The following is a 16,106-nucleotide window of genomic DNA, read 5'->3' as shown; positions in this document are numbered from 1 at the left end:
CTGAGAAGAGCTTTTGGGTTTATGGTACATTTAGGTACTTATAAGTAGGTACCAATGCACAGTCTTAAATTCAGAATGAAAATTCTGTTGCCCTCATCTGAGAAGTGAACTCCATCTCCTCTGTAGATATCTTGCATGTAGTAACGCAAGTTATTGTTGTACATGGAGCCCATTCCATGGTCTCTCATGTAAGCTGAAACAGATTTGTTTACATGCTTCCTCGACTTCTCAATTTGTGGACAAAATTGGTTTGACCACCTCCATTTCTGTCTTTGGCATATATTTGAATATACCAAGGCAGTTTGAGGGAAAAGTGCCATCAATTGCTCAAAGGTGTCCTTTAAAAGCATTTCCAGACCTACCCCAGTCAAAGTGCCCAAATCATTACCTCCACAGTGCACAATTAACAGGTCAGGTTTTGGCAAATGCATAAAGGTTTTCACCAATGGTATCAATTGGTGACATTTTAATCCTCTGTGGCCAAACCACTTAATTTCCACATCTTGTAAATTGAGGTTAGGTAAATTTCTGTTCTCAGCATACCTCTGAGCCCAATAGATGTAACTATGTCCAACAATCCAGACAGAAAACATGGTGAGAGAAAGTTCTGCTGCAGTCAGATGAAGTGTGGCAATGAAATGGCAGTTGAAAAAATAAGAGTTTAAAATGAAAAAAACTGTGGAGTTTCTGTGTTAATGAAGCAGTAACAGTGATTGGTGGATTTTGATTGCTGAAAACAGAAAGTTAGGGTGCATGGATGAGTTCTTTGAAAGATGTATTTTGAGTGGTCAAGAAAAAATCATTAAATGAAAGAATGCACTGGATATGCAGGTGCACTGAGAGTTCAGAGTTCAATTGAAACATTGTTGTGTGAACTTGCAAACACCAGAGGTCTTCCAAGAGGTGGTTGCTATGCAAAAAAGGCAGAGAGGGCAGAGGGGGGAAGGGTTTTGATTTGAAAAAAGTGAGGGAAGAGTTTTGATTGGGTGACATGAGAGATATGTGTGAAGAATTACAGCATTTCTGTGCTTTTGATAGCTGCAGACTCTGGAGTGCATACCTTTTGCTCTGCTGAAGACAAATTGGTGTGTTTCTGAGACTGTTTTGAAACTCATAAAGTAGTTGCTAAGGTGAGAAAAGATTTCTTTAATTTAGATAGAGAATAGTGTGCTTTAAGGAGAAAATTATGAAGAAAGTTGTGTTTTTCAAATGTTGCTTTGTCTCAAGTGTTTTACAAATAGATTTTGTTTCTTTGAGAAATTGTAATTGGAGAAAATGTGAAGTATTAGTACTGACAGGGTTTTTTTTGCATAGGAGCTGTGGAGTGTTTTCAAATTATGAATTGAAAATCGTTTTTGAGGAAAAGGAATGGTTTTAAAATTTATGACAAGGACATAATGGTGTATGCTTCTTTATAAGGCAATTGAGTGTCTCTGATGTTATTTTTCCCATTTTAATGTAAGACCTTTCCCTGTGGAGCAAATTGCTTGTAAATATGGTCCCACCTGTGCATGGCAAATTTAGATTTTGAATGTTTGCGTTACATAGCCATGTTAAAAGTGACCCAAACATGCTGCAAAGGCAATCAAAAAACGCTTTCATGTGTCTTAAGGACATTTTAAGTCATTTCCCCATGTGGAGTGTTTTCAAATTATGACTTGAAAATCGTTTTTGGGGAAAAGGAATGGTTTTAAAATTTATGACAAGGACATAATGGTGTATGCTTCTTTATAAGGCATTTCAGTGTCTCTGATGTTATTTTTCCCATATTAAATTAAAAGACCTTTCCCCGTGGAGCAAATTCCTTGTAAATATGCTCCCACCTGTGCATGGTAAATTTAGATTTTGACTGTTTGAGTTACATAGCCATGTTAAAAGTGACCCAAAAAAGTTGCAAAGGCTTTAAAAAAACACTTTCATGTGTCTTAAGGACATTTTAAGTCATTTCCCCGTGGGCAGTGTTTTCAAATTATGACTTGAAAATCGTTTTTGAGGTAAAGGAATGTTTTTAAAATTTATGTGCGCCATATGCCCCCAAATTTCTTTTTATGGGGTGCAGCAGGGTGTTCTTGAGACACCCCTGCACCCTTGGAAAAATTCCTAATTTGCGATGAGCTAATTGCTAATCGCAAATTGCACCTTCATTCCTATGGGCCTCCTGGCCCATGGAAATGAATGGGTAATTTGCAATTAGCAATTTGCTCATCGCAAATTAGGAATGGTAAAGAATCGCTATTTATTCCTTAAAATTCGCTATTTAGGAAATGCAAAATAGTTTGATGATACATATGGCGGTTCATCTCTAACAAGATAAGAAGCTTAGGGATAGATTTATGATGACTGGCGCAATGAAGTGGACATCACTTACTTCATTGGTAGGCCTTTACATGTATTATCTCCTCTGTATTCTTCATCAAGCGTAACTTTGATCTGCAATCCTGAGTAGGCCTCACCTTAAACAAACCTCTGGATAGGCCACACCTTATCGTCATCCTGAATTAATCATTTAAAATGCTAGGGACAGATTTATGATAGGTGTATGCCTCTTTTGCGCCACTGTGCGTCACTTTTGTGATGCAGCGGCGGTGCAAAAGATTTGCTATGAGGCGACAAAATTACAAATTGATGCATTTAGGCAGATGTGTCATGCTGTAAAAAAACCGTGCCACATGAAACCGATGCAGCAGTGATGCAAAAGATGCACCATGTTGCAAGACAGGCCTCACTTGGGGCCATATGTATCAAGCTAATTAGCATTCGCAAAGGCCGAAATTCTGCGAATTTCGGCCTTTGCGAATGCTAATTAGACAAATGGTATGTATCAAACAAGTTTGATGCAAAATAAGGAATAGCAAAATTTGCTATTTCTTATTTTGCGATTGCACTTAAGGATTTGCAAATTTTGTGATTCCTTAAATGCAATGTATCAAACAAAAAATATGCAAAAAATGGCATTAAGGATTTGCAAATTACCACCAACTTCTAGTTGGTGGTAATTTGCGAATTCTTTTCAAAAAGCTTTTTTTCCAAACAACAAAAGGTGCCATATGACGCCCATACATGCCCTTAGGGCATGTATGTGCGCCATATGCCCCCAAATTTCTTTTTCAGGGGTGCAGCAGGGTGTTCTTGAGACACCCCTGCACCCTTGGAAAAATTCCTAATTTGCGATGAGCTAATTGCTAATCGCAAATTGCACCTTCATTGCTATGGGCCTCCTGGCCCATGGAAATGAATGGGTAATTTGCAATTAGCAATTTGCTCATCGCAAATTAGGAATGGTAAAGAATCGCTATTTATTCCTTAAAATTCGCTATTTAGGAAATGCAAAATAGTTTGATGATACATATGGCGGTTCATCTCTAACAAGATAAGAAGCTTAGGGATAGATTTATGATGACTGGCGCAATGAGGTGGACATCACTTACTTCATTGGTAGGCCTTTACATGTATTATCTCCTCTGTATTCTTCAACAAGCGTAACTTTGATCTGCAACCCTGAGTAGGCGTCACCTTAAACAAACCTCTGGATAGGCCACAGCTTATCGCCATTCTGAATTAATCATTTAAAATGCTAGGGACAGATTTATGATAGGTTTATGCCTCTTTTGCGCCACTGTGCGTCACTTTTGTGATGCAGCGGCGGTGCAAAAGATTTGCTATGAGGCGACAAAATTACAAATTGATGCATTTAGGCAGATGTGTCATGCTGTAAAAAAAACGTGCCACATGAAACCGATGCAGCAGTGATGCAAAAGATGCACCATGTTGCAAGACAGGCCTCACTTGGGGCCATATGTATCAAGCTAATTAGCATTCGCAAAGGCCGAAATTCTGCGAATTTCGGCCTTTGCGAATGCTAATTAGACAAATGGTATGTATCAAACAAGTTTGATGCAAAATAAGGAATAGCAAAATTTGCTATTCCTTATTTTGCGATTGCACTTAAGGATTTGCAAATTTTGCGATTCCTTAAATGCAATGTATCAAACAAAAAATATGCAAAAAATGCCATTAAGGATTTGCAAATTACCACCAACTTCTAGTTGGTGGTAATTTGCAAATTCTTTTCAAAAAGCTTTTTTTCCAAAAAACAAAAGGTGCCATATGACGCCCATATGCCCCCAAATTTCTTTTTCAGGGGTGCAGCAGGGTGTTCTTGACACACCCCTGCACCATTGGAAAAATTCCTAATTTGCGATGAGCTAATTGCTAATCGCAAATTGCACCTTCATTGCTATGGGGTCCTGGCCCATGGAAATTAATGGGTAATTTGCAATTAGCAATTTGCTCATCGCAAATTAGGAATGGTAAAGAATCGCTATTTATTCCTTAAAATTCGCTATTTAGGAAATGCGAAATAGTTTGATGATACATATGGCGGTTCATCTCTAACAAGATAAGAAGCTTAGGGATAGATTTATGATGACTGGCGCATCACCAGGGTTGTGCCAGTCATCCTTCGCCGCTGTTCCGCCACCCATGGTGTGCTGCATTTACAATGCGGCGCACCATGGGGCAAAAACGGCACAGATGCGTGACGCATCTGTGCCGTAAAGGTGGCGCATTACTGGAGTTGTATCGCAAGTGCGATGCAGCTCCAGCAAGGCTCAGGGGTGCCCCGCCTCCACAATGCTGCGTCAAGACCTATGCCTGCTTCAAGCAGGCGCAGGGTTTTGACGCAGCTTTGTCCTATCTGATTGTAAATGCGGCACACCATGGGTGGCAGAGCAGCGGTGCACGTTAACTGGTGCATCCCTGGGGATGTGCCAGTTAACATAAATCTGCCCCTTTACATTTAAGTATGTGCAGGGGACACAGAGTCGGTGAGGCTTATCCAAGGTTAAGAAGAGATGAGTCCTGTTCACTGAAAAATTGGACATAGGCTTCACCTCCTCAGCATCGCTGGACATGGCTAAATAATAGCTGCAAAATGTTACTCTTGTTAAACTATTTTACTATTATAATCTCTGAGATTTGTCTCTTACTCTGCAACATCTCATTGTTGTTATCTTTCTTTAAAGATAAAGACAACATCAACATGAGCGACAATCAGCAATCAGTTGATTTCGACCTCATCATTGAACTCGTAATTGAAACATCAGTGGATGTTGATCCCTTGGATGATTTAAATCCTGAGGATGAAGAAGAACGTGATGAGGATGCAGATTTGTCAGAATTGTATGACATAGGATGGGAAGCTGACGTGCTTGAGCCTATGGAACTATAAACATTTATTTTTAAAATTTATAATAAATAAAAAGTAAAAATGTAAACCGTTTAATTTAAAAATAAAGACACCTTCAAAAACAGGTTATGTGTAGTGTCTTCAATAAAATATTAAAATATGCTCATAAAATTAGATCAGATTCACATATAAAACAGCACAGGTAAAATGAATATAAATCCCATTTCTTTTCTGCTATTTCTGTATTCTAAATTTGCCAAGCACTAAAAAATCTTCTATGTAAAAATGTCAAGTAGTGTTTTAAGTTTTTGATTACTGTTATTGATTTACTGTTGGGTAATAGTGGTTAATAACATTTTTTATTATATTTTACCACAGATTCAACTGCAGATCATTTCAAGATTTCAGCATGCCAACCAAAGAAAGACTGAGAAAGGCTGCAAAACGTCAAAGACAGCAGGTCAATGAAAAAAAGCAGCAGTCCTCTAACAAAAAGATTTGTCAAGTCACCAAGAAAGCACCGGGTAAGAGTACAAAAACATTCATAAGAAATATCTGTAGTAAAAAAAAATTTACTACAGAAAATGTTTCAGTCCAGAAAAAGAGAAGCAATTCAAACGGAAAGGAAAGGCCAATGAAAAATGTTACTGCTAGAGCAAGAGATAACTCTGTGCATGATAGTAGAAGGAAACAACAGTTTAGGGACATTCGTAAACGAATGTTCCGCAACAGGATAATTGGCAATTTGTTAAAAAATATTAAGAAAGGTCAACAGAAAGTGGTTTTTTATAAGAGAAAAAAAATAGTTGAGAAAGTTATTGATCAGGCATTTGAAATTAAACGTAAGTTATTTATTTTGATAATCAATAGAATTAGGAAGCTAAACAAGGCAATTTATGATTTCAAAAGAAATAGTGGATGGAAGAGAATAGTTAATCGTAGTAATTTTTGTGAAGTTTTTTCTGGAGAATGGATGCATAGTTCAAGCTGTGAGGCATTTTTTAATGAGGAGAGTTATTTCCAGGATAATGATTTGGTGCATGCAGTTGACACCAGTGGTCGAGCTTATGAAGTGAAAGATGGTTGTCCAGTTGAAAAAGAAAAACTTGTGACAACAGAGATAGAAGAGGTGTTAGGTAATGAGGTTTTAGGAAGACGTCCTAAGGGTCCTGTATACACCTGGAAGTGTAGTAGTATTTGCAGTGTGCGACAGGATTCCATCAATTTGCTTTGTGATTTTGTACGGTCATTTAATAAGAAAAGTTTGAAGCAGAAAATGAAGTTGTTGCAAGAATTAGATCCTTGCAGAGTGAGAGAAGTGACAGGTTTGCATGGTCATTCACTGGCTTGTCTTTCCAGGAGAGTATGCCAGAGTGTTTTTCATCATTTCAGGATGCTAGCAGTGCATCATAATAAAGTGAGGAAATTAGTTAGAATGTTGTATTATGCTAAGAGTCCAGCAATTATGCTTAAACAATTATGCGCTGCTCTTTTGCATGGTTCTGAAATAGATGTGAAGAATATATGTGAAGAAATTGAGTTTTGTTACTTTGGAAGTAAAGAGGAGAATGTTGAAATTGACCAAGAAGAAGCGGGTAATGTGGAAGATAGTGTACAGGTTTCCAGTACAGATAATTTCCAGAGGGAAATTGCAACGTTTGAGGTGAAATCAAGTGAGAGGCCAAATTTCACTTGTGTGTGTTGTCGATGCACTTATTATAAGAATCAGACTAAGTTAGTGGATTTATATGCAAAAAGGGAAAGGGAAAATAATAGTGAATGGATGGATTTCACAACATACTTGATGGTAGAAAATTTTTTGATTTGGGATTGGATCAACGTGTGTGTACTTATTGTTGTAACAAATTAAATCAAAACCAGATGCCTGCTAGAGCAGTTCATAATAATCTGGAATTGGTTGAGATTCCTTCTGAATTGAAGGATTTAAATACTTATGAATCTATTTTGATTCAAAGTATCCATCCCTTTCAGGCTATTGTAAGAATGGAGCCAAAGACAGGGAAATTGCCTCCATCAGATTTACAGAGAGGATTAAAGGGAAGAGTTGTTTATTTGCCTCTAGATTTGAAGAAAAACATTAACACAATTGGAGTAGAAAAAGTGGAAGAGGAACCTCTGGTTATCTTAGTTAATGGGGTTCCGACAAAGAATAAGAAAATATGGCAAGATTTAGTGGATGTTAGGAAAGTTAAAAAGGCAACATTGTATTTGAAAAAAAATAATAAATACTATAAGAATGTATATGTTGCAGAGGAGGAAGTAAGTGAGGAAGAGGATAGTGATATGTGTGCTGGTCAAATTGAGAAAGTAGAACCCTGTACTAGTGAAGAAATATATGAACATTATAGTGTTCATCCTTTGCATTCCAAGGAAGTCATGGGGAATGCTATTGAGTTGTTTCAAATGAAACAAGCCAAAGGGAGTCCCATTAGTGTTTGGGAGGAAAGTTTGGAAGCTCGGTGTTTCCCACAGCTTTTTCCAACAGGTCAGGGAGGAAGATATGATGAGCGACCTCATCAAATTCCTGCTTCTGAATACCGGACTTTGCGATTGTATGCAGGAGATGCTAGGTTTCGACAATGCATTCCCTATTTGTTTCATCTCCTGTTTGAAAGCGATCTGTCTGGACTGTCATATGCAGTGAACCACATCTTGAAAAGTGGTATACACATGCAAAACATCTCGGCAAGTGACTTTATGGATAAAGTCAATGTCCAAGACAGTATTTTGGATTCTCACCTGATTAATCTCATGGCGTGTCAGCGTGGTACTAATGAGTACTGGTACCGTCGTCATGGTGATTTAAAATGTATGCTGAGGAACTTAGGAACTCCCACATGGTTCCTCACTCTGAGCTGTGCCGAGTATGGCTGGGAAGACTTACTTGAATTTCTACGAGAGGCAAATGGAAACATCGAAAACATCGAATTCAAGACACCCGGAGAACTGTGCTCTTTGGATCCAGTCAATGTATGCAGGTACTTCAATCATAGATTTGAAGCTATGATGTCTTTCATCATGAATAAGAAGAATCAAGCAAGAGGTGCTCCTCATATACATATGTTGCTGTGGATCAAGGATGCACCTAAATTTGGAACGGATCCAGAAGACTCAGTGATGAGTTTCATACAACAGTATTCTACGTGTGCTGTTCCAAACGCAAAGGAGAAGAAAAGCCTAAGAGAAAAAGTTCTACGTTTCCAAAGCCATCGATGTGGAAAGTACTGTCGTCGTAAATTCCGAAACAAGGACAAGTTCTACACCAAATGTCGTTTCGGCTTTCCACGACCGGTGATTTCTAAAGGAAGAGTAAACAGTTTGATGTCTTCGCTGCGACATAATGTGATGAAGAAATCACCTAAAAACACATACAATTTGAAGAGGAACGAAGAGTCTAAGTACATCAACGACTACAACCCGGTGATTTTGTCCATGTGGAATGCTAACATGGATATACAGTTTGTGACTGATAACTGTATGGCTGTGGCTCGGTATGTGACATCTTACATCACCAAAAAAGAGAAGACAGAATTGAAGGATATGTGGGAGGACATTTCCCATGAAAAGAGCCTCAGCAAGAAGTTGTACAGTTACAGTCTGAAGATGTTGTCGCATCGAGAAATCGGAGCTTACGAATGTTCTGACCGGTTGTCTTCAGCAAGTCTCTATGCCAAGTCCAGGAGTATCGTTTGGGCGAGTCTTGGTCTTGCTGCAATGCGTAATCGAGTTCTGAAACCTGTGCGGGAAATTGAGTATTTGGCGGAAAAGGAGCCAAACAGTACCGACATTTTGAAGACCAACATGTTGGATACATATTATCCAAATCGAAGCAGTCACCTCGAGAATGTTTGTCTGTATGAGGTTCTTCAAAATTACATATTCAAGAGGAACATCAAAGAAGATACTGAGAAAGGAGTGTATGCTGTAATAGGAAGTGAGGGATGTCTGGTCAAGCAAAGAAAATGCCACTTGGTAAACCATCGAAAATTGAGTGGCGAATCTCCTGAAAAAAAGGAGTTTTTCTATTTAGCACTTTTGCAACTTTTCAAGCCTTGGCGTGCAGAAGAGGAACTGCTTGGAGATTTCCTCTGTTACGAAGACTCTTTCAATGCTGCCAAGGAGACCATAGAATGTCCTGCTTTTCCCAAATATGTAGAAATGTTGAATGCGGAAATTGAGCAGGAAGCAACGATTGCAGCCGAGATTGCCAGAGGCAGTTCTCAGGACAGTCAGAGTTCTGCTTCATTGAGTCAGGATCCACTAGGAGGACCTGTTATCGAAAATGAAGCTGCCACTGCTATGAATGAAGTGGAAAGAGCCATGGCACATGCTCAGGAGGATGCGGTTAACTTAGAAGAGTTGGAAAGACAACTCAACGTTGAGCAGAGGAAAATATATGACGAAGTTACCATGCAAATTGATCATGGATTAAGTCATGACAAGAAAGAGTGCTCATGTACGTCGTTGAAGCCTGTCCGACTGTACGTGAGTGGAGAAGCGGGAACTGGAAAAAGTTTCCTTATTAAAGCAATTTCATGTTATTTGCAGGAAAGGACAGAGTCATCGCTGTCTTGTGTTGTCACCGCTCCAACTGGACTGGCAGCACATAACATTAAAGGGATTACTTTACATCGTTTACTGATGCTGCCAGTGGAGCATGACAACAAATTACAATATCACAAGCAATCTGGAGATGCTTGTTGTGAAGTTTCAAGAATCTTGAGGAAAATGAAACTTCTTATCATTGACGAAGTAAGCATGGTTTCCAATGTCATGCTTGCCTTTGTGCATTTGAGAATGCAAGAAGTTCTCAAAACAGAGTATGATGTGTTATTTGGTGGCAAACACATCATTGTTTTCGGAGATCTTCTGCAGCTGACACCAGTGAAAGGGCAACATGTGTTCAAAATGCTCACGCATGAAGATACCAGGAAGTGCCTAGGGAGCATTGGCAACGTCAATATATGGTTAAACTTCAATTATGCTGAACTGCATGAAAATATGCGTCAGGCGAAGGATGAAGTTTACAAGACTATTCTACAAGATGTTAGAATTGGAAAAGTGACCGAGCATGGGAAAGAAGCTTTACATGCACGATTACTGTCAAATTTATATCCAGAACAAGATGTTGTGCCTGAGAATATTTTTCAGAAAATTACTGAGAAGAAATCTGGAATATGTTTGATGCCAACTCTTGCAGAATGTGCCAAATTCAACAACAAAATGTTGCATTTAGAAAAGCAAGAGATTGTGAAACTGGAAGCTATTGACAGAGTAGAGCATATGGGATCAACAATTATTTTGTCTGAGAATTTGAAAACAAAATTGGATTCATTAGAGAAGACTATATCTAAAACTGCAGGTTTTGAAAAGACTCTGAATGTGTGCTTGAACTGCCGTATAATTTTAAGAAGGAATTTACATGTTGAAAGAGGTCTGGTAAATGGATCAATGGGTAATGTTGTTGATTTTGTAAAATACAGAAATAGAGATGGAATTGAATTTTTAAAAATTAAATTTGATGGCATTGAGGAAGTACAGCTAATTGGTCGTTGTTCTGCTAGATTTTTGCTTGTAAAAGACTTAAATGTTCGCCGTAAGCAGTTTCCTGTTTGCTTGGCATATGCGGTGACAATCCATAAATCGCAAGGTTTAAGTGTAGACAGTGCATTGGTGAATATTGGCAGTTCTGTGTTCAAGGAGGGTATGGCATATGTGGCATTGTCACGAGTTAGAACTTTATCGGGATTGTACTTGATTGAGTGTGATGTCACAAACATTTGTGCGGATCTAGATTGTGTTAAGGAATACAATAGGTTAAGAAGAGAGTATGCGCCACATTTGCCTCAATATCCTTTGTTTGAGAAACGTGTGGTAGGCCGGAAACGAAGAAATGTGACCAATACTGGGGAGGTTGTAGCAAAAAGACGAAAAGTCGATGAACCTGAAATTATAAGCAGAAACAAAAAGGATTCTGTTGAAGATGTTGTTGGTTTTCAATTTGAAAACAGTTCTGGTGTCAACTGCTATGCTAATGTAGTGGTTAATGTTTTGTTTTCTCTAGAAAATGTAAAAGAAGAGATTGTGGTCAATTCTGATCAAAGATTTTGCAGTTTGTTAAATTCTGTGTTAGAGAAATGTAGCACTGATAGAACAAAAATAGAAAGTTTGTCTGAAATTCGAAATCTGTTAGACAGATGTTCAGGCCAAACACAATTCTCTCAAAATATTCAGCAAGATTGTCAGGAGTTTTTAATGTATATGCTTGATGTATTGCATGCTGAAGGTGTAGATGTAGATCACCTGTTTGGGCTTTCTTATCAATGGCAGCATGACTGCGAGAACTGTAGGGTATCAAGTACTACTAGTGTAGACTCAGAAAGATTTATATATTTAACTTTGCCAGACAGTAAATCAGTCTCTTTTAATAAACTAGTAAAAGCAGCTGATCACAACATGGAGTGTAGCCAATGTAAATCTGAAATGATGTCCACATTATTTATACGAACATATGGCCAGTATGTTATTTTAATGTTCCAACGATGTAGGCCTGATGGAACAAAATTGACAACTTTAATTAAAAATGTTGTGGCTTCACAGTTGTCAATATCAGGAAGGACTTTTGTAACTGCAGCAATTATATATCATGACGGTCCTTCAATAACATCAGGACATTACACAGCTTATTTAAAGTCTAGAAATGGCTGGTCATTCTGCAATGATTCTGTTTTAATTTTCAAAAAAAAATTGCCGTATGACCTTAAAAACTCTTACCTGGTGTTTTTAAAACCAAAATTTTAGGGAAAGAATCTCGGGATGTGCTCTGAGGAATTTCAAGAAGTTCTAATGGCTCCTACACAATTTGGCCTTGAGGATAAGTGTAGTACAGAGACATAACTTCTTACCATAACACTGGACGTCATGGAGAAATAACTGCACTTTGAATGAATTCAGAAAAACTGTTTCTTTTTATAAGCAAATTGAAGCAGCCAATCAAAACATGGAGTAGAGGGAATGTAAGTCTGCAATGCTGTCTACTGTTTTACATTGCTTTGTGATGTAAAGTGATGTAGAGAATTAAATAATTGTAGTAGTCATAGAGATAGTGTAAGTCTGCTTCATAGTAAGCAGTATCAGTGTCATAGGAAATGTAGAACATGACTGAGCAGAAGGGGAAGATATTACTAGTCCAGGATTGTGAAAATGATCTTCAACATTTTAATTGTGAAAGTTGCGGAAATACAACATGACGGGATTGGCTTACAAGAATTCTAAGAGTTATAAATGGCTCAGACATGATTTGGCCTTGTGGAAACGTGTGGTAGAGAGCAAGAAGTCATTTATTGTATGTAACATGTTTTTCAAAACGATGGAGGTTTTCTTTCAGAAAGTGGCGGTCTGAAAGTAATAACAGCACAACAGAGTGTAAGCTGTTCATAGGACATCCTTCGACGTCATGGAAAGTAAGTTAACTTTAAGGAGTTCTGAATTCTGATTTGTTATGTTGTATGGGTTTTTTAAACACAATCATTTTGATTGTGTTTTTTTTTCCCCGCTGTTATATGATGAATACCTTCAAGTCACTGTTTTTAGTGAAATTTGATACATTCTGAGAACAGCAAAAATAAACCATTTAACATGTATAATTAATTCTGTACTGTTTGCATTTATGATGTACATTTAGAACTGTGTAGGAGGCATGGAGAAGGAGAGGCTTCTGTAAGTGTCAAAGTTGTTGCATACAGTGCTTATATTCTACGTAGTCTTTCATATGATAGACTACATTTCCACAATGAGATACCTAAGCAAAGGAAACACAGGTGATATGATTGTGGAATGAGCAAAAAAAATTGCACGTTTTTCAATTATATTACCTGTGTTTCCTAACATTACACATCACATTGTGTAGATGAGGTTTAGGCCTGTTCCTGGAGACAGAGGAGGTCTGACATTTGTTCAAGAGTGCAGTGGACATGACTCACTTCGTTGGTAGGCCTCCACATGTATTATCTCCTCTGTATTCTTCAACAAACCTAAATTCCATCTGCAACCCTGAGTAGGACTTACCTGAAACAAATCTGTGCATAGGTTACACCTTATTGGCATCTTGAAACAATCATTTAAAATGTTAGGGTCAGATTTATGGTGGCCGTGCGCCTCTTTTGCTCCATTGTGGGTCACTTTTGTGTAAAAGATGCACCATGTTGCAAGATAGGTTTCAGTTCATCTCCAGCAAGATACCATCAGTTTAAAATGTATATAATTAGCACTGTGTAGGGGGCATGCAGAAGCTGAAGCTTTTGTAAGTGTCAAAGTTGTTGCATGCAGTGCTGCAGTTCTGGGTACTGTTTAATATGCTGCACTACATCTGCACTATGAGATACCTAAGCCTAGGCAACACAGATGATGTGATTGTGAAATGAGGAAAAGAAACTCCACATTTTTCAATTCCATCACCTGTGTTTCCTAAGTTTACGAATGACATTGTGCAGATGAAGTTTAGGTCTGTCCACGGACACAGAAGAGGTCTGGCCTTTGTTCAAGAGTGAAGTGGACATGACTTACTTCATTGGTAGGCCTTCACATGTATTATCTCCTCTGTATTCTTCAACAAGCATAAATTTGATATGCAATCCTGAGTAGGCCTCACCTTAAACAAACCTCTGGAGAGGCCACACCTTATCGTCATCCTGAATCAATCATTTCAAATGTTAGGGACAGATTTATGATAGGTGTATGCCTCTTTTGCGCCACTGTGCGTCACTTTTGTGATGCAGCGGCGGTGCAAAAGATTTGCTATGAGGCGACAAAATTACAAATTGATGCATCTAGGCAGATGTGTCATGCTGTAAAAAACCTGTGCCACATGAAACCGATGCAGCAGTGATGCAAAAGATGCACCATGTTGCAAGACAGGCCTGACTTCATCTCCAACAAGATAAGAAGCTAACAGCCTGATTCATGTACGGGCCGTTTTGCGTGTCCCTAATAGCGATTAATAGTGACTCGCTATAGAGGAAACGCAAAACGGCATTCATGTACTTTTCGGGGAAAAAATAGCGACTCGCACGCGGGCGCTAAAGCCGTTAGCGACCTACAAAAAACGCAAAAAAATCGCTATTCCCGGCTACCTGCGATCGGGATTGCGAGTCGCAATCCCGATCGCACGGGATTGCGAGTCGCAATCCCGATCGCACGGGATTGCGAGTCGCAATCCCGTGCGATCGGGAATGCGAGTCGCATTCTCGCGCGATCGGGAAAACGGGAAGACGCATTCCGAGCACCGTGATGACATCACAACCAGGAAGCAGCCAGTTCCCACCCCCAAACACCACAGTGACGCTATCCTTCGAGTGTGCACGTCGGAAAGCAGACGCTAAACCACCGTTAGCGACTCCAGAAACGCCAGAAATAGCGACCGCCATGTCTGAGGAACCTGTCCCTGGCCCCAGCAACAGCGCTGGACGAAAGCGCAAGCTCAAGTTCGCCGAGCAGGAGCTCGAGAACCTGATTGAAGGGGTGGTGGCCAACCATGACAGGCTGTTTGGCCCCAACTCCAGGAAGGTCCCAGAGCAGGACAAGCGGAGGATCTGGCTGGGGATAGCCTCCAGCGTAAACTCGGTGGGCGTGGCGGACAGGTCGTTGGAGGAGCTGAAGAAGCGCTGGTACGACCTCCGAGGTCGTGCCAAGGAGAGGGTGGCGGAGCGCCTTGGTGAGGCATCGGGCACTGGAGGTGGCGGACCGACTGTCCCACCCAACACACCCCTGGAGGACCAGGTTGAGAACACCTTGGAGAGGGAGGCGTGTGTTGGCGTGACCCCTCTGGACTCCTCCCGCCCCACCCAAGACACCCAAGGTAAGTGGCATGCGACTGCGACCCTGTCCCCTATGACCGTCCCTGACCAAATAGGCTCACTCATTGGCCCTTAGTCATGCCTATGTTGTGCATCAGGAAATGCCCTGAAGCATTGTGGGAAATGTAGTATGTCCACAATGTAGTAGTACCACAATGCGGCCAGAAAGGTTCCAAAGTGCGCACATCCACAGCCATCCAGGGAATGACACCCAGCATGCATGTAACATCTGCACGTCTGACAGTCACATGCACCTAATGAGTATCCACTTACCCTCACAGGTGGCGATGATAGCAGTGACAGCGAGAGGCTGCAGATTGATGAGGAGGCCCAGGAGGAGGAATCACTACCCGAAACCCAGGCACCAGCCCCTGCCGCTGCACCAACACCAGCAGCCAGGCCCCCCACCGTACCTGCTCCTGCATCTGCCGCTGCACCAACACCAGCAGCCAGGCCCCCCACCGTACCTGCTCCTGCATCTGCCGGCCAACCGGCTGCCAAGGCCAGGCCCCCCACCGTACGTGCTCCTACATCTGCCGGCCAACCGGCTGCCAAGGCCAGGCCCCCCACCGTACGTGCTCCTACATCTGCCGGCCAACCGGCTGCCAGAGCCAGGCACCCCACCAATGTGCCTCCAGTTCCTGCCGCACCAGCAACACCAGCTGCTACACCACCTGCAGCTCGTGCAACCAGATCTGGGCCTGCCACAGCCGCAACACAGCGGCCGAACAGCAGGAGGGGCAATGGGCATCTCCATGCCTGCATGAGCGTCGAGCGGCGCATGCTCCGAATCCACCAGCGCCAGTCGCAGCAGCAAGGAGCCATCCAGCTCCAGCTGCATAAAATTGGCCGCAATGTGGCGGGAGTTGGAGAGCGGATGGACCGCATGACGGCGGCCATGGACCGCATGACGGCGGCCATGGAGGACAACACTGCTGCGCTCGTCAAGCACCGCAGTGTTGCAAGCAGGCGCCACCACCAGCTGATGAGCCGGCTGTCGGCCTATAGTAGGTCAAATTATGTGGCAGCAAATGCCACCACCC

Source organism: Lissotriton helveticus, chromosome 3_1, assembly GCF_964261635.1.
Source record: "Lissotriton helveticus chromosome 3_1, aLisHel1.1, whole genome shotgun sequence".
Lineage (NCBI taxonomy): Eukaryota > Metazoa > Chordata > Amphibia > Caudata > Salamandridae > Lissotriton > Lissotriton helveticus.
The sequence above is the reverse complement of the archived record's forward strand: the minus strand, read 5'-3'. Positions refer to the sequence as shown.